Here is a 23290-nt window from a genome sequence, read left to right as displayed (position 1 = left end):
TTTTATAACCTTTAGAAAGCATGTGACTGACACTTATGGGTTGCATGGCTATTTACTCATTTTTATTTGAAAGTTTTTACTGGATAGGGAATTCCAAGTTCAGGTGACTCTTTTGGCTCTGCAAATGTTTGTTGTGACTTGGTGGTTGCTTAAAGGATCTCCTCTACAGTTTGTGTGTTCACTGTTGAGTTGTATGCCATTTTTTTACCCTGGATCACGTAGAAACTATGCAGTACATAAATTGTATTATTTACACTGACTTTCTTAGCTCTCTACTGGCTCTGTAATTGCTTCATGTCACTTCACACCAAGTTCTCATTGGTATTAAAAAATGACTAGTCCATTTTTCTTTATTTTCTCTTTCTGTCTAGTTTTTCTGGATACCTGGCAATGTTGGTGTTTACAGGAATGAGCTCGCTGACATCACAGGTAAGTCTGTCTCCTTTGGTGCCATTATGACTGTTCCTGTTCTATGTATGAACTTTGATACTCTGTTGAAGGCTTGGTTTTGTGCCATTTGGCAGTCAACTTGGAGTAAGCAATATCATGGCAAGCTTTTCCACATCAAACCTTCTGTTGTTCTTTGGCCATCTTGTTTATGATTTATCCTTTATATTATTAATTTCATTTAATTTATAATTTACTCTTTTTTCTATTAATTTCATTTAGTTTATAATTTATCCTTCTTACCATTAATTAGTGTATTGGTTTCCCATAGTTTTATGGGTAGGTTCATATCTACAATGGTTTCAGATTTTTCTTCAACTCAACTTCATCAGGGATGCATTCCCTACACCATTTTTATTCCTGTGATGTCTGTTAAACCTCCATTACACATTTTCAGACATGTTTTACAAAATATTATCTTTGTGTCTTCTGTGTTCCTGTATTTTTTGCTTTACCTTCTGTAAACTTTCAATTTTCACTCTGCACCCCTCTCTTTTAGTGGCACTGTGGTATGTCTGCAGACTTATACCACTAATAACTGGATTTTGATGCCCATGGTAAGAAGAGCACAGATAGTCCCTTGTTTGCACTTTTATTCTTTTCACACGAGATATATTGTTTTGGTTACCCTTACACAATATTTGTATCCTTGCATGTATTTTGGGTACTCTTGCTTGGGTTGTATTTGGTATTTATTACCTCCTTCTCTAGCTAGAGCTGTTGATGCTTTTGGTCAGGATTCATCCCTTAGGTTCCTGTGTGTTCATCTCTCCGTCCTCCTACTTCTGTGGATGATTTTCCTTAACTCTGGCACTTTGTGTTAAGTCCTTGTGATTGTTTCTTAAGGTCTAGCTCAGTTATGGTTTCCATGACTTCTCCAGTTCCAGCTTTACCACTACTTCCTCTTTGTTTGTCTCTTGCCCTTCTTCATCCACTTCATTTGTTAGAACTACATCTGGGCATTCACAGTGTCAGTCTTTGTGCTTTGCTCTAATTCAGTTCTTGGTGAGGAGGTTTGGTTTGTACCTGCGGGTAGCTTTTTTTAGCTTGTTCCATTTGCTTTTCTTCAGTGGGCATTTATTGGCATAAATGAAGTGTGTTCTACAGTTAGTTTTTGTGTTAGGAATTTCCCGTGACCCCTGTATCTTGGGTGGCAAATTTTCTCCCCCTGCTTTTTGACCATGAGTCTTTGATCTTCTCATTCTTGGGTTATTGGACAGCCTTGTTCCATACCTTCATTTTTCCTGAAACCTTGAAGTTTTTACTTCATCTATACCCTCTATGTTCATACATTTCTTCTGATACGTTGTCCTCCATGACTGCCTACCATTCTAACATGGTATGATTTTTTATTCACTCACTTTACCATTTTTTGCATCACTTTTCTCATGTTCAAAGTTTCACTGTTCTTTAAGCAGAATTTCTTCTCATCTATGTCTTTGTACGTTGGAAGTAAGATTTATTACCCATGACATTTGTCACAATTTTTTTCCCACTCCATCTCTTCTTTATCTGGATCTTTCCTTCCTACTGAAGACATTGGTGATTGGGGGGGATAGCTTCTTTTTTAGCCTAATTCACTCATTTTCTTTCATTTCCCACCTTTATGCTCATCCTGATGTGAATTAACTTCTATATATGATGAGTACTCTATTGGTTTGTTGTTGCTTCTTTCTGTGGTTCCTGCTCCCACCTTTTTATTCCTAGACAGTTTTCCTTGTGTCAAGATCTTTCTTTTTCTGCCCTCACTAATTGTGTTTGGCCTCTGATTTAATTGGCTTACTTCCCTTTTATTTTCTTCCTGCACCTTATTCCAGGTGTCTTTTCATCAGATTCAATAACCTTACCTTTTCCCTGGAGTCTCATTTTCATCTGCTTATAGGAGAACTTCTACATTTGGGCATGAGAACTAAACTTAATATGTTTGTCTTCCCTTATCTACACTTTATGCAGTTTTGTACTCATTAGGTTTATGTCTACTACTTATAACTGTTTTTCATACTTTGGCACAACTTTAACTAAGTAAGTTTCTCTTCATTATTTCTTTCATTTCAGGGGCCCTTACTTGATTATTATTATTCATTATTTGGATCCTGCTTTGTGGTGAGTGGTCCCTGACCAGGTATTCTTCAGTTGAAATCCACACTGTACAGCCATGTGGAATTTCACTCCTTTCCATGGCTTCACAGTACTCACTTGTGAGATGGCACATTCCACAAGATCACTTGAAGGTGAGTTACCTCACAATGTTTTTGCTTCATAAACATGTCCATTCCAGATCATGCCACTCATGAACTTTATGGATAAAGCAGAAGGGAATAGCTACCTATCCCTGCCATACCTTCATTGATTAAATCTTTATAGTTTGCTTTTCAGAATAGGGTTTCATGGCCAGCCATTGCACTGTCTCCAGTGATGACCTTCCTCTGGACATTCCACTGCATATTCATCCCCTTTCCTTCTAGTGTAGTGTGGGAGTCGTTGCCACATTCCAGTTTCAATCTGCTATGGATTGGTTGATTGTGGAGGTGCCCTCTGAATGGGTTCCACAAAAAGACAGCTATAACCATTCAGTCAAAAGTATAGATGTGGTGTTCTGCTGATGTAAATAGAGTTCGACCTCCATAAGAACTGAGGCATTATCTTGCTGAATGATGTGGCTTCCTGATACCATTTATACAATCAATAAAGTTGAGCCATCAAATGCAGCTAACTTCCTCAAGTGCAACTGTTTTTGGATATTTAGTGAATCAATAAACAAGTCTTCTTCCCTTTATTTTTCATGTATTGGAGGTCACAGCGGTGGTATGTTTATTTCCCAGTTCCATCCTTGGCTATTTCTCATTCCATTCTCTCTTGTGACATATGTTATTGCCATTTGGTAGGTTCTGGCCTGTTTCATGATTGGGCAAATTAATTGCATGTGATAGACATTATTCCTCTAGTGGATGTCAGGATGCACTGTCTGTCTGTGGTGAGGGTTACTTTTCTACCATGTACTCTCCTACTCATGTTCCTTCCATTATCGACCCTGATGTCTTGCTCATTCCAAACATGGACAAATAATACACCTGGCTTAGAAGTGCTGTACTTTTCCCTTTTATATCTGAGTCTCTTTAGTATAAAATTATCCTTCAGGTGCTTTTGGGGGTCATGTCTGTTTTTCCCTTCTCCTAATACATGTGGAATTCTAACTGATCTTGTGAGCAGAATGAAGTACCATAAGAAGGTAAAATCTTCCTTTACTGAAAATAACTTTCCAATAGGTACTTTCTTACTTTCACTTCCTTCCAATTTTTGCAAAACTTCAAGGTCATGGTTAAGTAGAGGCTCATAAAGGGAGTGCTCGTACTGGAGGAGAGGTGACCCATGATGATTTATGTGAAAAACATGTTGGAATCACATGATACCAGTAGAGGGAGAAGAAGGCTTGTAGCATATATAAATAGAAAGTTTGCATATAGGGGACCACAATGAATAAGAATAACTTATCTTGTCAGTGGATGGAAGTATCTATTGGAAAAACATTTTCAGTGTAGGAAGGTCATAACTTTTTTGAAGTTACCATATTTTATTTGCATAAGCTTCAAAACCTATTGCACAGATTCTTAGTTTTTATGGCGAAACATTATCTTTTATTTTCTGTACCAGCTTTTGAAAAAACAGTGAAGCAGAAAATACAAAATAAAATTATTAATACCTTTTTTATTATTGTTGAATGGCAGTAAACAGTTGTAACAGACAATTTTTATTCTAATGTAGCCTCACTTTTCTAAATCTTTCACATCAGTTTGCTTTTAATTTGTAAAAAACAACATAATTACTATACATAAAAAAATAAATTTAAAACCTAACTAAGTATTTACTCTATTCTTACTCAAACATACTCCAGTAAGACTACTTTTTCAAACTATATTGATTATAAATAAAGTAATATATGCTGCTTTAAAGTATGTATTTTAAAACATGAATTATATCAGTCACTGTAATAAAATGTTAAAAAACTACTGTAATTTAACTGACTTTCAAGCTAAGTTTTAACTGTGTTAATTGTATTAATGTTTGGAGTGCTTACTTTTGTTTACGCATCTCAAGATTTCCTTGTAAGTTGTTGACTTTCAAAGCTAAGACAAAAAATACCATGATCAGATTCATGTGATTCAGAAGATACTTTTTATATTGAATGTAAACATGTCCACTAGCAATGTCAGAGAAAATTATAACTTGTTTTCAAAGACAAAGAGAGATAAGGAATGTCATGTAGCTGTAACAATATAAGGATATTACAATAAACTAAGAAGAATGAATGTTCAAGTTTATTATTTTGAGTTGTCAATACCTATAGTATTTGTATCTAATTCATTTAATATTCTGAAATGAATATAAGGGTAGAAAAAAGAATCAGAAAGCACCAGTTATGTTACATGAAACATAGGTTTAGAATTATTAACTTGTCTGCTTATTTCATTTTAGATTAACAAATTAAAATTTGGGTAGCATAAAAATTTTATTTTAAACAGTTTTGATGTCAAAATTATGGACATGTATAGATAATAAAACAATTTAATTAGTTTGTTAATAAAGCTACAGAAGGTTATGACAGGCACATTTTGATCCACCTGTTTCAGAATGGTTAACTGTAACTCTCTTTTTCAAACTTTTAAATTTTCCTTTCATCCTCTTGTCTTTAGAATATAACCCAAAGATCCAGTCTCCAGATAATCTTCCAGACTACATTAAGATCATCTCTTCTTCTTCGTTATCCAGTGGTTAAGGTCTTAACCTAATCTTATAAAATTTGCATTCCATTTGTGTAATTATTCTAGTTATCCTTCTAAACCCTTTCAAATATGTCAGTATCCTTTCTTATACAAGGAGACCAAAAGTGCACATATTGTATATTTTTTAGGTCCGACTAATGATTTATATAGAGATAATTACTGTTTTGTTTTTAATTAACATATTTGTAAATATACCTAAAATTCTATTAACTCTACAGGCAACAAGGCACAACCTCAAAGCTTAATTGATTTATCCACCACTCTGCCAATAGCCTTTATCTTTGAGAAATTCAAGAAACAAATTCAATGCAAATTATCAAAATTCTTTTCCATTCATATTAATCGTATGATCTAAATTATGATAACATAAATGCATTACCGTGATCTTACTATAAATTCATTTGTCAAATATCTGTCCAACTTACTAAACAAAGGCATTTTGTAACACCGTAAGTACAGCTAGAAATACTAGAGTTTAATGCCACTTGCAAACTTTATCTTATTCACTTATTACCCTCTCAACATACAAACAAAAGTGCAATCAACAATCTATGAGGCACTCCAATAGTAACAAGATTCCATCTTTATTGGACTTCATTAACCCTTGATAGAACTACTGACCAGTTTTCTAATGTCAAGTACACATTTAAGTAAAAATAGTAATTCTAAGTATTTCAAAATTTTCTTATGTGAAATGTTAACAAAAAAAATTTATATCTTGTACCTTTGCAGTATTTAATCCACAAAGGAAAAATTGAAAAATGTATCTAATTTAATTTATGTCCAGCTCTGAAGAGTATTGTTTGTAAACACACTTTTAGATTTTTTTACAACTTTGAAATAGACTTACCCTTGTTTTCTTTCTCATACAACTTCTTTCTCTGATTTTATTTGTTCAATCTTTTGTGGACAGTAAGTGTTTTGTACAGTTACTAATAGATCTTAACTCTGAAAACATATATAACCAACTGTTAAAAATTATTAGGAAATGAAGTGAGGTAAGCAATAATTCATTATTTCTGAGAAAGTCTTGGGTGGGATGAATAAAGGATACTTACATGAAATTTTCAGTTCTGAGGGAAGAAGCAACAACTCTGGGATTTTTATTGTAGTGTAGTTAGAAAAATATTTCTTGTATCAGTGTAGGCTGAAGATAAGACTGCAAGTTGTGTTTCTACTGCTCATCAATTTTACTTTCTTGATTACACAACTGCTTCATTGGGTAAATAAAAATAGAAGTAATTCATGAATGTGAAACAAATTGGATATCATTAGATCTGTATACATAATGGGATTTTCTAATTGATAATATTAAATTTCATTTAATTATTTAACATTTTCCAATAGTTACTTTTCATTGTATGTTCGAGATTATATGAACAAGTTTAGAAAACGTATAAGCTGTTACTGGAATAAACACAAGTGATAGTTTCATCGAAAAGAAACACATTGGTTATATTTATGAATATTTAGGTATAGAGTTGAAAATAAGATTCTAAGAATTTCAGGAATGTTTTTATTATATTTTGTTACAAAATGTTTCACAACAAAATCTCCAAAACAATTTATAACCTAAGCATTATATAAATTCTAAACAAATTATGTAATTTTTTTCAAAAACAGATATTATGCATTTTGGTTAAGCATTTTAAGTGTTAGAACAAAACGTACAGGATGTGACAGTGACACCCTTCCAGTTTGTAAAAGATTAGTAACCTTTAGCTTTGTTTCACTAACCACCCCATAATATAGTTGACTAACCTCTGTATAACACCTACCAATGTGATGTTCCTTTTGGAATGTTAACAAAATCTTTTATAAATTCATTAAATCTAAACCTTTTTCCTATTCCAGATAACAAGTATCATCCTTGATAAAAGCTAGCATATAAGTAAAGCAAAATGTTTCTTTGGTGAATGCTTGTTGGTATTTTTATTCAACTAAATTATTTTTGTACAACTTCTTTTATCAAGATTGATTCCATTACACAAATATTATTAAATTGGTATAATTAAATATGGCACTTATTATGGTAGTTGTGATGGCATTGGAGCATTTTGTATAATCTTTTCAACAATAAGTCTTTTTACAGCAAATGATGTTCACATTTTGCTGCAAACATTATGAAAATGTATCAAGGAATATCAGCATCTTGTTCTTGGATGTTGCTACAACAACCTTACACTGCCTGAGCATAAATTGGAATGAAACCTTAGGTATTTTTCTCAATATATTTTGTATGTGTATGTGAATCATTTTCTGTAGATATGATTTAATTTACATTTTGCATTAGGCTTAATAGACATCATATTTGGAGGAAACAAATAACTCCGTAAAGATTCCTTATCCTTTAATTTGCACATTTACGAGCATACAAATTGCTACATGTCTACATACTGACCACTTGTAGATTTTTTTAACACTTCCTTTTGTTTAGAATCAGAGTAGTTGAATTAACATTCATCACTTGTACTGGCTGTGAGTTGCAATAGATTCACTTTACATATTTCTTAACACTTTGTCAAATTTTACATATCTAATATATTTTAACAATTTTCTGTTAATGTAATAGCCTTTCAGTTGGTGCTATTCATGTCAGCACATTATATCAACTAAGACAACTACGAAAATTTGATCTGAACTTTAAAGATGTCATTAACCTTACTGTGACAAGGTATTTTACATTCACAGGAACCCCTAACAATTGTCAAAAATCTCCATATTGCTGGATACAGTGTGAAACAAACTAATGAAAATATACCCATAATGTCCATGAAAATAAAAGTATGAGGCATATCAAGTATGCCCCTATTATAAGCAGTAGATTAATGATGCTATTGCCTTTCTTTTAGTATCTTATTTAATTACACTAGAGAATTTTAGCTATATTTGGATATTTTCTCTCTGAAACTGTGGATAAGTGTACTAATAATAAAGGCAAGAATGAGTTTGTCAAGTAAGAATAGATTCTATCCTTTGAAAACAGTGTGAAATCTAACAGAGATAAATTTTTGTCTTTAGCATTTCAAATGATTCCTTACCCACTGGAAAAGAGCCACCTTTTCTACCCTTATCCAACTTGTACAGAAAGTATAGACAGAGAGCTCCTTCCAGGTAAAAATATTTAAATAGAAAAGTGTACAACTAGTAATTTGTAGTTTTTTTAAAGAAAACACAATAATGAAATAAAAAGCTGAAAAATCGTGATTTTTGAAGAATATAAATGTTCACTTCTTTAGTTTGAAATATACTCTTCAAAAAAAGAAATGCAAAAGGGATATTTTTTTTATTTTAAAGAGAAATATATATGTAATAACATTACATGCTCAGAGTATGTGATGTTACACGTGTTAAGGCACTAATTGTCAGACCAAAATGACAATAAAAGTTGTGCACTTTGAAAACGGAGGAGAACAACGGATTTTTCGCCAAAACGCATTCGTGTCCAATAAATTTGTTTGAGAGATCTGCATGTTCTGCAAGTGCAACATGTACAAAATCCCTATAAAAGTGACAGGTTCTCGGTTTCCATAGCTTAGTATTAAGTTACCGACACGCAATACAGTTACGCCAAGACTGACTGAAGCACAACGCAACAACACCATTGGTTGCTTGGAAGCAGGCGAATCTTGATCAGATGTTGCCAGAGCTGTGAATGTCCACCCAAGCACCATCACAAGGCTATGGAATCATCACCAACAACATGGATCAACTCGTGACCGTCCACGATCTGGCAGATCTCGTGTGACCACACTCGCACAAGATCGTTACATCTGGTTACGTCACCTTCGGGATAGGACCACCACTGCGATGTCTACTGCCTCAACCATACCAGGGCTGCGTAGGAATTTTGATCAGACCGTACGCAACCGTCGACGAGATTCTTACGCCCCATGTGCAACCCATCATGGTGAACATCAACGACGTTTTTCAACATGACAACGCCCGTACTCACACAGCCCGACTCACCACTGTCTTCTTGAGACACCACAACATCAACGTTCTTCCCTGGCCCTCCAGATCACCAGATTTAAACCCCATCGAACATCTTTGGGATGTTCAATGGCGACAACCTCAACCGCAGACTCTACCTCAGCTTGCAGCAGCTTTGCAGGCTGAGTGGACAGCCATTCCACAGGATGTGATTCGTCATCTCATCGCTTCCATGGGCAGGAGATGCCAAGCAGTTATTGATGCTCACGGGGGGCATACTTGTTATTGACGTTGAGTGACGTTAAACTTCAACTAGTGAGCGTGGACTTCGCCTTTGCAGACTTTAGATGTTCAGCAGTGAATGTGCAAAGTTTCACACATGTCATACAGAACTACCCGGAATAAACTTGTTAACAATTTGTCTCAAATTTTGCCTTTTGCATTTCTTTTTTTTGAAGAGTATATAATAATATGCCTGTATTCAGAATAGAAAAATATTTCTTTGGTACAGGTTTAAAGGCATTGAAAATCCTTTTATGCTTTAAAATACATCATAGTTATATTACCAAGATATCAGTTTAAACAGTAAATTGATATCTGTACAAATGTCCTCTTGCTTTATTTTAGCCTTTATATGTTCAAAGACTATCAGTTTCACAAAAGTTGTCAGCATAACAAAATTATAGGAAAAGTGTTAATATTGTGGGTGATTATAAGAAATCTTTTGTTTCATGAAAAAGAATAACCCTTATACACTTAAATGTTTAAATCCTCATCATAAAGATGGTTAATGAGGGATATTTTAATTAATAAAATCATAGGTCTTATGTTCACCATATTGTTTTTGTATATCGTTTGCCACTATTCATCATATATTTGTAGTCTATTGTTTACTCCTTGTGTTCATTATATATTTGTAGTCTACTGTTTACTCTTTGTTGTGTTCATCATGTATTTGTAGTCTGCTGTTTACTCTTTGTTGTGTTCATCATGTATTTGTAGTATCCTGTTTACTCTTTGTTGTGTTCATCATGTATTTGTAGTATCCTGTTTACTCTTTATTGTGTTCATCATGTATTTGTAGTCTACTGTTTACTCTTTGTTGTGTTCATCACGTATTTGTAGTCTCCTGTTTACTCTTTGTTGTGTTCATCACGTATTTGTAGTCTCCTGTTTACTCTTTGTTGTGTTCATCACGTATTTGTAGTCTCCTGTTTACTCTTTGTTGTGTTCATCACGTATTTGTAGTCTCCTGTTTACTCTTTGTTGTGTTCATCACGCATTTGTAGTCTCCTGTTTACTCTTTGTTGTGTTCATCACGATTTGTAGTCTCCTGTTTACTCTTTGTTGTGTTCATCACGTATTTGTAGTCTCCTGTTTACTCTTTGTTGTGTTCATCACATATTTGTAGTCTCCTGTTTACTCTTTGTTGTGTTCATCACGTATTTGTAGTCTCCTGTTTACTCTTTGTTGTGTTCATCACGTATTTGTAGTCTCCTGTTTACTCTTTGTTGTGTTCATCACGTATTTGTAGTATCCTGTTTAGTACTTGTGTTCATCACGTATTTGTAGTATCCTGTTTAGTACTTGTGTTTATCACGTATTTGTAGTTTATTGTTTGCTACATCTCATGCTTAAGAAATCTCTCTTGTGAACCATTTATCACTTCATGAACCTGTTACAATATTCAAAAACAACTTCAGCAGTATTTATTTACTCTTATTTTAACCCAGCATATGTTTTCTGTAAAACTTTTTCATGGTTGCTATTCCTTGGTTAATAGTTGACCCCATGATAAAGAATTAATTTAAAAATAATTAAATGACAGTAAACTATTATTTTCGGAATACTAAAAATCTTTCTTTGAATATTCAATGCTCATTTATGGATTAATAATTTTTTTTTAACACCTAAACTAAATGTAACAATTTAATACAAACTATCCAAATACTGAAGCTACTGTGACTAACAAACATACATATGCCTCAATTTGTCAGCACTGATTGAAAAATATTTTGGGTCTGTGAAGACTCTGGAAGACTGATACAAAAATAGGTTACAATTTATTGTGTTATTTTTTCATGGCTTGTGATTTTAAAAATGTACAAAAATTTAAAACACACTCCTTTTTTCTTGTTTTTTTTTTAAAAAAGACTTTTAATTTGCATCAATATTGTTGAATTAGTTACAATAATACAACTGTTTTATCTAAAAATGTAATTGTTGAAGAAATAATATGATGTTTCACTAGTTTTGATTGATAAAGAGATTTTATCTTCTATAGATGTCAAACAAAGAAATACATTTCCAACTAAACCTTGTAATCCTCTACTGATTACACTTTACTGATGATGTCATGATTCATTTTGTTATTTTTTGCAGCATTTCATGAAATTTCTGTGTATCCAAAGAAAGAGCTACCATTTTTTTATCCTCTTCACAGCAGGGCTTTGTTCATTCACTGCACTTTTGGCTCTGCTTACACATCAATATCCTGAACCCATGGGTGCACTGGCAAGAACTGTAAATTTTAGTTATTATATTTCCAATATTTGTTTTGCTTTTTAAGCATTAATTTTGGAAGAGAAAACAGAATGTTTTTGAATATTTGAAATAAAGAGATCAATTTTGTAACATCATTTTGCACTAACTGGAGAATCTTGGATTTTTGGCTTCAAAGACAATAATTTGAAAAATATTTACTTTTCTTTTGTTTCTCACCTACCCTTGATTGTAACTGACTAATTTAAATGTGATCTTCTAGAATCTTATCATTTACCTGCAGGTCAAATTTGTTAAAGTAGTTATAATTCATTAATCATCATTTCACAACTATATAGGGTACAGTGAAACCATTTGTATCACTTAAATGTAAATTAAAAAATAAGGGACTTAAACATTAATTACCAATAAACCTAAAACAAGTTCAAGTACTTTGAAAAAAACATATGGAACAGAAAAGATTTATTTGTTGAAATGATAAATTAGTTCTGAGGTTATCAAATTTAATACCATTTGTTCAGGTAAAAAAATAAAATTTTCTAATGATTCAGTGGCTTGTTATCATCAAAAATAATTATCGTGAAATGTATATCTTTTAAAATACTTACCGAAAGAATTCATGGAAACTTGCTGTTTAAAGCAACAAATTTTCTACAAATATAAAGAGACAAGGATAATAACAGAAGAGAGTAAAATCACAGCCAGGGAAAAGTTTGGCATAAAGTTAAATGAGGAAGAAATGATAGGCCTAATTGTTAATAAGTTACAGTAAAGAATAATCAGTGATGTCGAGAAAACCCACTTGTAGAGAAATATATTTGTAAAAACGCCTTTTTTGGGTTGAGAAAATGTTTTACGTAGAGCAGTGAACAACGTTGACCGAAGAAGGTCGAAACGTTTTCTCAACCAAAGAAGCCATTTTTACAAATATATAACAGTAAAGAATAATAATTTATTCCATAAAAGCATGGTTCTAAAGTAATTGAATCAACGTGGGTGCACTTTGACAAAAGCAATAGAGGATATTTTGAAGAAAAAAGACCAAACAATTACTGGAAGAGCAGTATAAGACTGCAGTAACTAGTTCTAGAATTGTAAGTGAATTATACATAGAATATGAATGTGATAGAAATAGAGAAGGATAGTTTGGCTTGTCAGTTGAAATTCTAAAGCAATTGAACAGGCCTAGGTGGATGTTTGGCAAGAGGAAGAGAACTATATAATATGCTTTTATTCTCTATAGGCTAAAGAATTTGTTGTATGTACATATAAATAGTTCACATATCTGTGTGTGTGTGTGTGTGTGTGTGTGTGTGTACATATATATATCAAATTTTGAAAGCAAGTGGAGAATGTTCTCTTTATTTATATTTGAATTTATCATCAACATGTCAGACACCTCACGTAGAAGAATCTTAAGCCCAACAACAACACGGTATGTATTAATACTATAAAGTAGTATAAATAAAAGCCTTTAATTACAATTGGCAAACACAACCTTAACATCTGACAAAGTGTGACTGATCTGTTAAATTGTTTCATCCTATGACATAACTAAACATTGAATATTAGCATTAAAAATACTGTAATACCATGAAAGTGTTAACAACATTATTATTCATTTAAGTTTTCTAGTTTTAAACCACATTGATGTTAAATATGTTTAATGTATATAAATACTTCCATTGATATGTTTTTAAATATATTTTATTTTTCTTAAAGGTGATTAGCTGGTTGGCTGTGCCTTTAAGTTATATTGTTGACAAGGTGGAGTCACTTCTTCCGTCAAGTCTTCTACAACAACTGTCTCGAATCTGATGTCAACTACAGTTTTACCAGAGCTTTGTATATTGTCATGTTGCATTTATTCCAATTTCTTCTCAGTTTGATATTTACCATAGAGTAGATATCAATAGTAGTTGGAAGCCAAGTGTTAAATTCTAAATATTTTGTTAATAGTGTTGTTCAAACTAGTTTCTGTAAATTTTTTGTTAGATGGATTTTTTACCATCAAAATCCTGTTAAATAAACTCAGTACTCTTGCTGTTTAAAAGCAAAGGTATTCAGAACACAACCATTTCAGTCAAGTGTTCATTATTATGATTACCAGTAAAATTCAAGTATTCTGAAGCATTAAAATTGAATGTGAGTTTATGCTTTTTCTCTACTAGCTTGTTTATTGATTGAAACTCATTGAATAACACAATTTTCATGACTGTCACAACTGATTTACTGATATGTATAATACACTTAATAAAGTAATTTTTAATATGACAACTCAAGAAATCTAAGCACTGTAATATATAAGGTTTCATCATGCATGTCAAATGATAAGATATAAATATTTAGTTTTTCTCCTTAGATTATTATATTCATACATTTAAATGACTATCATTTTTTTCTTAAATATCTTTTGTAATAACAGTTAAATACACTTTAAGATAACTTTTTACAGACATGTAAAGCTCTTTATTTTTGAATAATAAAACACAAAAGACAGCCTAACTAGATTACTGAAAATGACTCTTATGTTCTATATATTTCATTCTTCTTATAATCCATATATACTAAACCGTGTACTTAAAATTCAGTGACAGTGGAGCTTATTTGTGAAATAAAACTTCTTGTACATAACTAAAAAAGATGGTAAATTATGGTCCATACTTTGGTAAGATGTAACAGTTTGAATAGGTTATAATAAAGGTTTGTAGCAAAGCATGAGTAGTATAATTTACTTTACAGTTGTCTTTCATCACAAATAACAGACAGTTTTGTATTGGTTTTACTGAATATGTGCTTGTGGATTTTTTATAGTAAACCCACATCAGGCTATCTGTTGTGTCTACCTAGGGGAACTGAATCCCTGATTCTAGTATTGTAAATACAAATACTTATTGCTGTCTCAGCGGGAACTTAATGATTTTAAGTTACAGCTTTTACAGTAAGGAAGAATATTTTTTTCTTAGCATAAAAACTGTAACTTGCAATAAATTAAACAGGGAAGGATGACTTGTAAAATAAATTACTGTAATGATGAAAACATAATTACTTCTGAAGTGCAAAAGCTACCTTTATTAATATTCAATAACATGAAAAAGTAGAAAACCAGAGTTTTTTGTTTTGTTTTCCAGAATTTGTTTGTGGATATTCATTGTTCAGTGTTGCTGATTTAAAAAAAACACTTCTTCACTCCAAATGTTTTCTAACTTCTTTTGTTTTCATGACCGACCATTCAAGTCATGATCATGAAAGGTAATGAAAACAGCAAAGCTCAATTGGATATGCTGTCCAGACAACAACAACAACAACAACAACTGATTACACTGCACAACAATTTTTTTTTTTAAGTTTTTGCTGATTGTGACAGGTACTTAGTGGGTATGTACAAATATAGTTTTGGTTTTGCTTCATCACATAGGAACTCTGAGAAATAGACAGTTAACTGTTTAGCGGCAATGACGTATTTAATTGCGTTTATGTTTCTAATACGCTATTCAGTTCAACATAATTAAAAGTGTTTTGCTCCTGATTTTCGTTTGTATTCAATGTCCGGTGCATCGCGTTGCAGTGCCCAACAGTGGTCAGCAAGCATTAACGGATTCCAGTTGCCCTGATATCGTTTTTCCATTTTAGCAATGTCCTGGTGAAACCGAAGATTTTCAATGAAACGGTACGTGATGGGCAAATTTGGATGTGATTTTCGTGATCAGCACCCAAATATCTATAAGGAACACCCAACAATGTTCAAGAAGCAAAACCTTTGTTGTGCAGTGTTATTTAAGTTAATACATATTAAGCATGCTCACCCGTAGTAGGACTTTTTTTTTTACTTTTTCACGGTGGTTGATTTGCAGATATTATTATAAAAAATGTTACAATTAACATAACTGAGAGGTGTCTAATATTTGCAAGAAAAGTATTTTAATATTTGATAAATGTAGAGGCTTTAAAACTTAGTGTACTCGGATTGTAGAGTAAATCATTACCATAAAAATGTACTTTGGGGCTGAAGGCACCCTAGAAGTGTCACAGTGAAAATCCCATTAATTTAAAAACAAGAATTAATAGTACAATTCGATGTTGTTAACTAGCTACATTGCTATAGTCTATAACTTTCAAATTAGAAATGACTAGTGCAGCTAGGCCTTGAGTAGCTTTGGCGCAAGCCCCCTACCAGGGACTCGCTGTTAAACGTTACAGGTTATAATGAAAATAATAGGGTTTTGATACTCATGGTTCACAGAGCACAGATATCCTGTTATGTAGTTTTTCATTTAGTGAAAAAAAACAAAGCTTTTTGCAAATATCTGACAAACATTTTAACTTGATAATTTTATTTTATGGATTTTGAAAACTAATTGTATTGTTTCTCATTAAGCAATTAATATTCCTTTATGGTGCTTTCTTTTTTATTATATTACGGGAATGAACTTAGTTTTTTACTTTTTACTTTATTTTATCGATGTTAAATAACAATATACTGAAACCCAAAATTCTTCTAAGGCTTGCAAGTCTAGCTTCAACCATATCCTCAATTAGTTTAGAAGTTGGTTGGTTATAAACTTAAATCACCCAACTACAGTAACCTTACTAAGTTTATTTAAGCTTTTATACTTACTTGTAGTCTTTCCTGTCTCAGTAGAATGAAACTAATGCCAATGAAACTAGTGTAAATTACCCATAAAATCTTAGAAAACTTTTTTCGTGTTGGTTAATGGATCTGTAATTTTACGTTGAACTTCTTAAATCAATAGATTCGGAATGAGACTAACTCTATTTCAATGACTAAATGTAAACTACATTGTTTAAGTTGTTAAAAAATGTATTTTCTTTCAAATGGGTTATGATGATTATGCAGCTTCATATCTGATGGTTCGGTGATAAGTCTGAGGGATTATAACGCTAAAATTCGGATTTTGATACCTAAATGAACAGAATACAGCCTATCGTGTATCCATCCATCCACGCATTCATAACAAACAAACCTCAGGAGGCTCAACAGGAAGTCTTAAGGCTTTTCAAGCAAAACAGTTGGTTTCCATAAATAGCCTAAAAGTACATTACATCAATCATACTACACTTTGTTCAACAACTGATGGGTACATTCGTTACTTAAAATTCACCGCGCAGCATAAATATATCGGGTAGTCTTGCATCCACGAAGCATAAGATTGAAGAAATATTATTACACGTAAATACTGATTTTTTAGTTATAACTGAAACTATGTTAAGTACAAATAATACGTATTAAAATTTAATGTTCATAACTCAGTGTGAAAAGGTACAGTAAATAAAAATCGTAATAGAAGTATTGCTGTAGTTTATAAAACAACCCTTTTTGTAACACAGATAAGAGGTTTAAACCGCTAATGAATGTATACAATACATTTATCAAATAATAGTAGCCTAACAATAACAGGAATTTGCTGCTCTTCAACCAAAATAAGAGAGATTAAATAACTTAAATCAATATAATACGTTATTATTGGACATGTCAGTAGTAAACGATGAAATTTTGGATGTAAGGAAAACACATTAATGGAAGAAAATTGATGGAATTTCTAGAAATTAGTTAATGTGACCTGTTGAATTATACAACTTCAACACATACATAAGCTATTCGTATACTAGAAGTTGTACATTAGATCTGTGTACGAGTTCATAAAGTATTAGTAATGTTTTAATTTTAAAGTTGGATTTGATGTTGATAGTAATAACTTGCCAATAACGTGTTTTTATCTCGTATCGTATCCAATGATAATAAACTCACACGAAGACGTAAATTTAATAATAAGGAAAAAGCAACATGGGAAGTCTATGCCATCTTTCTAGGTCGGTTATTACTAGAAACAATAAATCCAGCAGATAAACCACATGCTGTTGATGATTACTGTCAATTATCGAATGTCGTACCAAAGCTGCAGAACAAACGATACCCAAATGAAACCAATACACTACTTAAAATAAATGAAAACCTGGCACTCAAGTTATAGACATGATAAAAGAACGCCGTGAACCGAAAAGACAATACGTCTGTACGAGATACCCATACATCAAAACACAGAGAAACGAAAAACAATTAAGATAATGAGGCAATGTTTGTTCAAAGCTGAATGAATACCAAGGCCTTAAAAACGTCACACTTGAAATGAAAAGACTTACTAATAACCAAATTAAGTATAATATATATCCAATCTTACATAAGGAAAATAAACTAGCATATAAAAATAAATAAAAACTGAAGTATTAAAAGAACAATTGAGAAAAATCTTTAAATCACGCAATAAACCAAAGGGACACATTATTTTAACGCAGTAAACGAGTATATAAAACAAAATTATCAAATAAGCACACGTAATTTTCCTGTAACTCTAGTAAATACACAAAATATAAAATAATGAATGTGCAAGTAAAATAAAAACAGTATCATTATATCTTTAAATGAATCCAAAAATAAAGCCCCAGGTGTGGATGAAATAGAAGTCATTCTCTTAGAAAAATGTACTCAGAATTTTTTTTTACTATTTAACAGCGTTTTAAAATTTATCCCTCAATTCTGATTACATCTCAGCCTCTTGGAAAAGTGAAATGTTCTTACGTTACTAACGGAAGGCACACCAAGAAGGTCTCGACAATTCATTGGCGAGATGTGTAGGCAAAAGTTTAAAAATGAATTATTAGTTTATACGATCTCCACTTTCCTTGAGATCACATCAAAATTACCTGAAATTCAAAATGGTTTCAAAAAATTTCGGCTAACTATTGATAATTTAGTTAGGCCAATTGAAATCACAGTAGATAGTTTTAATCATAAAAATAAATGCAGCCACCTGCATTAGTGATATACGTTTGTATTTTGAATTTCACGCAAAGCTACTCGAGGACTATCTGTGCTAGCCGTCCCTAATTTAGAAGTGTGAGACTAGAGGGAAGGCAGCTAGTCATCACCATCCACCGCCAACTCCTGGGCTACTCTTTTACCAACGAATAGTGGGATTGACCGTACAATGTAACCCCCTCACAGCTGTTTGGTGCGACGGGGATGCGAACCCGCGACCCTCACATTAGGAGTCGCATGCCTTAACCAACCTGCTCATGTCGCGCCACTACTGATATACATAAAGCATTTAATACTATATGAAATTACAGTTTAATATATAAATAAGGACGAATCGAATTATCAAGAACTGTTATTTGCTTGTTGTCTAACTTCTTAGGAAAAAAATGCAAAGTCCTCAGCAGTTGGCTAAACTACATAAATAAATTAATTGAAGCAGAAATCTACTTACTAGCTAATTTCGCATCTCAATTTCATACATCCATCGAGCTGTATTAAACTCGCTCCCTTTCACTGAACAACAATATAACTTTTTTTTAAATGTATAGATTAAAAACCAAAGTTACAACAAAATATTTGTAGTATAATATAGGCTGTGACTGAATAAGTATAAAACAACTTTATACTTATTTTGGCAACTATTTCATTTCGTGAAGTAAAAAAAATGTGAAAATCAGTTTTCTAAACATTTTTTAAAAGGAAATTAGAAACCCTTCCTTTTATTGTGTTGTTACTGAAACGAAGAAAAGCCTAAGCTGAGTTAGGTTTATGTGTGTTTTTCTTATAGCAAAGCCACATCGGACAATTTACTGAGCCCGCCGAGAGGAATGGAACCGCTGATTTTAGCATTGTAAATCCATAGACTTATCGCTGTACTAGCGGTGGTCAGTGAGTTACGTGTTACTCAAAAATTACGTAGACGATTGCTGTATAAAATGTTTAAAACATAAAAATTAGACCATAGAAATTATTGCTTCTTTCACAAGTTCTTACTGAAAAAGTTTATGGTTCTCAAAAAGATAAGTGGTAATACGTGTACTTCTCTAGAACCGTTTAAATATGAAATTTGGTCCCCAAATATAATTTGTTTCTTACTATTTACTTAGCTTCTAATTTTGCATCATCAGATACGAAAATAAAATCAAAGCTGTAGCATAGGTTTAGTTGAAGTGAGATTATTAAAAACAACTCCGTGATTAAGATTATGAACGGGATTTTTCTATGTAAATCTATATTGTATATACTTGTCGTTCCTCATTTATCTGGCTGTTGCCAGTTTTAATTGATTATCTCTGCCTTTTCGAACTAAGTTTTAACATAAATATATCGCTTAGAATTAAGTATCATTTGTATTTAAAAGGGGTTTATATGTGGGAGAAATAACGTTTTGCTATGAAACTATTTGCAAGTGAATGAGAACAAATGAAAATAAATAATTATATGGAAATGTTTGCCAGTATGTGTAACCAAATTAAGTAAAATGACATTGAATGTTATAAATAGTCTATACATGGTTCTGAACATGGAAGTAAAACAAATGTTCCAATGTGGTGTTTCAGACTAGCGTTTATCGATATCTTGAATAACCGTATTGGATTTGGAAGTTCACAAACAACAGTTAAGGAGGGGGGAAGAGATGTGAGTAAACCTGACCCTTTCAGGTTGCACACAACAACCAGACGCGAAAACAAGATTCCATAACTAGATGGGCAGAACACAACTCATTGCTATGAATTTGCGGCCCGACATGACCAGGTGGGTTAAGGCGTTCGACTCGTAATCTGAGGGTCGTGTGTTCGAATCCCAGTCGCACCAAACATGCTAGCCCCTTTCAGTCGTATGGGAGTTATAAAGTTACAGTCAATCCCACTATTCGTTGATAAAAGAGTAGCCCAAGAGTTGGCGGTTGATGGTGATGACCAGCTGCCTTTCCTCTAGTCTTACACTGCTAAATTAGGGACGGCTAGCACAGAAAGCTCTCGTGTAGCTTTGCGCAAAATTAAAAAACAACAACAAAAGCTATAAACTTAATATGCCCGGCATTGCCAAGCGTGTTAAAGCGTGCGACTCGTAATCTGAGGGTCGTGCCAAACATGATCGCCTTTTTAGCCGTGAGGGCGTTATAATGTGACGCTCAATCCCACTATTCGTTGGTAAAAGAGTAGCCCAAGAGTTGTCGGTTGATGGTGATGACTAGCTGCCTTCCCTCTAGTCTTACACTGCTAAATTAGGGACGGCTAGCACAAAAAGCCCTCGAGTAGCTTTGTACGAAATTAAAAAAAAAGAAAACTTAATAAAAACAAAATCATATCCAGCAAATCAAAAATAGCACAAGAAACTGATTTTCGTTTTTTTTTACGATTCAATATAAGCCTAGAAAAACACGTGAAAAAAGTTAAAACAAAATGGATTATATCTCAAGGTAATATGCGAATAAATCACCTCAGTAAACTTTTTTTAAAAAAACTAATACATAAATCAATTTTTCTTTTTTGTCTGTGTTTCAAGCATGTACGGGTCTCCAGTGGTGCAAGTTAAGTTTGATTGTTCATAATAGTAAATTAAGTTAAGGTACTCGACTCGTCATTTGAAGGTCGCGGGTTCGCATCCCTATAACTCCTAACATGCTTGCCTCTTTTAGCAGTGGGGACGTTATAATATGACGGTCAATCCCACTTTGTGTTAGTAAAGGAGTAGTCCAAGAGTTGGCGGTGGGTGGTGATAACTAGCTGCTTTCCCTCTATTCTTATTCTGCAAAATTAGGGACGGCTAGCGCAAATAGCCCTCGTGTAACTTTATGCGAAATTTAAAACAATCAAATCAAAATCGTGGCGTGAGGAGATATACACTGCTGACCAAAATCGTAAGGCCAATGAACATAAAGGAAGAATATGAATTTTGCGTTGTTAGACTCAACCACTTATTTGAGTAGAGCTTCGAGAGATGACAATAAGAAAAGGAAAAATAAAAAAAAACCTTTTAGCATTTAATTGGGAAAATGTGAACACTATGTAATTAGCTTTAATACGAGTTGGTCAAAAGTTTAAAACCATACTGAAGCGAAGCGTTAATCGGTAAACACGTAACGAAATTTAGTCATTTGTGTTCAAGCATTAGCGTTGTCAACATCACCCACTGACATCTCCTGTGTTACATTGGGTAAAAACATGGCATAGGCTAAAAAGTTGACAGACTTTGAACGAGGCAGAATTGTCGAGCTCAAAAAAAAGGTCTCTCTCAACGTGTCATCGCTTGTGAGATTGGACATAGTAAAACTTCTGTTACAAATTTCTTAAAAGATCCTGAGGGATACGGAACGAGAATTTTAAGTGGTCGGCCAAGAAAATTTCTCCGACGTTGAGCAAGAGAATTTGACGGGTTGTCCGGCAAGACACCAGCCGATCGTCGAACCAGATTAAGACCCTTACGAATACAGAATGCAGCTAAAAAACAATAAGACGGCATCTACCAAGTTATAACCTTACAAGTTTGAGATCAATCTGCCGAGAAAACTGAAGGAATGGAGGTAGATTGAAAAGTGTATGGAAGAAGAAGAAACGAGAAAAAAATATTATTTCTCATTACAGAAACCTAAATTTATTCTGTCATGCATGTCCAGGCATCGTGATAAGTTCTGCTATTGATGTAAGGCTTGATCAGCAGTACGCAGTGTAAGATCGAGATGCTGTGGTGGACACAGCAAAGAAAACAAATTGTGTTGATTTTTACGTGACATTTTTAAAGGGATGTTTGTTCAAACCTGTTGAATTACTAAAGTGCAATACCTCTACATAAGATTTATTCGTGATATTGAGTTTTGATAAGTCTAGCCACCGTACAATACAGTGTACAAGCTGATGACGTCAACAAACGGTAAGTAAGAGTTTTCACTTCAAAATTGTCACATGTTTTCCAAAATAGTCGATTTAACACAACAAGATTCTTTGGCTACAGTTATAGATACCAAAGCTTATAGTATACAAACTGTAGCAAACGAACAATATTAAGCTGTCTCTTGACGTGTCGATTTATCAAGTTTTAGGGTGAGGTTCTCGAAAGTTTAATTGGCAACAATATTCGAAAATATGCTAGGGTTTTCATAAAATATATATAGTAGATTCTAACAGTTGAGAATCTTCTACGAATGTACAGAATAGGCGGGAATTTCGCAATATATATGTAATATACACATTTAAGATTATAAATTACATACATTTATAAACATGTATTTAACTAAAACATACATCGATATTAAAATAACTATATAACGTTAAATCAGTTACACCAGCATCACTTCAAATTGTCGACTGTCGAGACAACTAACATGTTCACATATAGTTGTCTCTTAAGAACTTGTAATATAATTTTTTATAAATTGTATACGAAATATATTTTTATCAAAATTTGATAAATAGTATCATAGTAGAGGTGTAAGGTAACACTTATACTTTGGTCGTATACAAATAACTGAAGTGATATGTTGATCAAGTAGATGTGACGTGTTGCAGTTGTGCGCGTTCGTTAATCACATTACGAAATGTGTTTGTACCGTTAACTCTCTTGTCTTTCTTTAGTTCTTGTGAGAATCTTGTTCTTTAATTCCCAGTTATGTCACTTTTTAAACTTAATTACACTACGTGGCTATTTTTACAGGTGATCCTGTTAACATGGTGGATGTTTGTTGTATGAATACACAAACATGTACTGGTAATTTCTCTTACATATGGAATCATGTGCCGAACCAAGTGAAAAACCAAAGAATGCAATATAATTAACGAGATATATACTA

The 23290-nt window shown here is 32.9% G+C and overlaps 1 pseudogene across 1 annotated transcript in view; it reads left to right on the top strand.

Moving 5' to 3' along the window:
* The window catches only part of LOC143251277 (suppressor of tumorigenicity 7 protein homolog), a 74687-nt pseudogene extending 60312 nt beyond the window's left edge, over positions 1–14375 (top strand). The window contains exons 13-18 of the transcript XR_013028554.1: positions 372–534; positions 2530–2678; positions 7321–7444; positions 8250–8342; positions 11544–11684; positions 13386–14375. The product of XR_013028554.1 is annotated as a suppressor of tumorigenicity 7 protein homolog (transcript). The remainder of the gene's footprint in view (positions 1–371; positions 535–2529; positions 2679–7320; positions 7445–8249; positions 8343–11543; positions 11685–13385) is intronic.
* The last annotated feature ends 8915 nt before the right edge of the window (positions 14376–23290 follow it).

This window comes from Tachypleus tridentatus, chromosome 5, assembly GCF_004210375.1.
Source record: "Tachypleus tridentatus isolate NWPU-2018 chromosome 5, ASM421037v1, whole genome shotgun sequence".
Lineage (NCBI taxonomy): Eukaryota > Metazoa > Arthropoda > Merostomata > Xiphosura > Limulidae > Tachypleus > Tachypleus tridentatus.
This window is presented reverse-complemented; position numbering and strand designations above follow the sequence as displayed.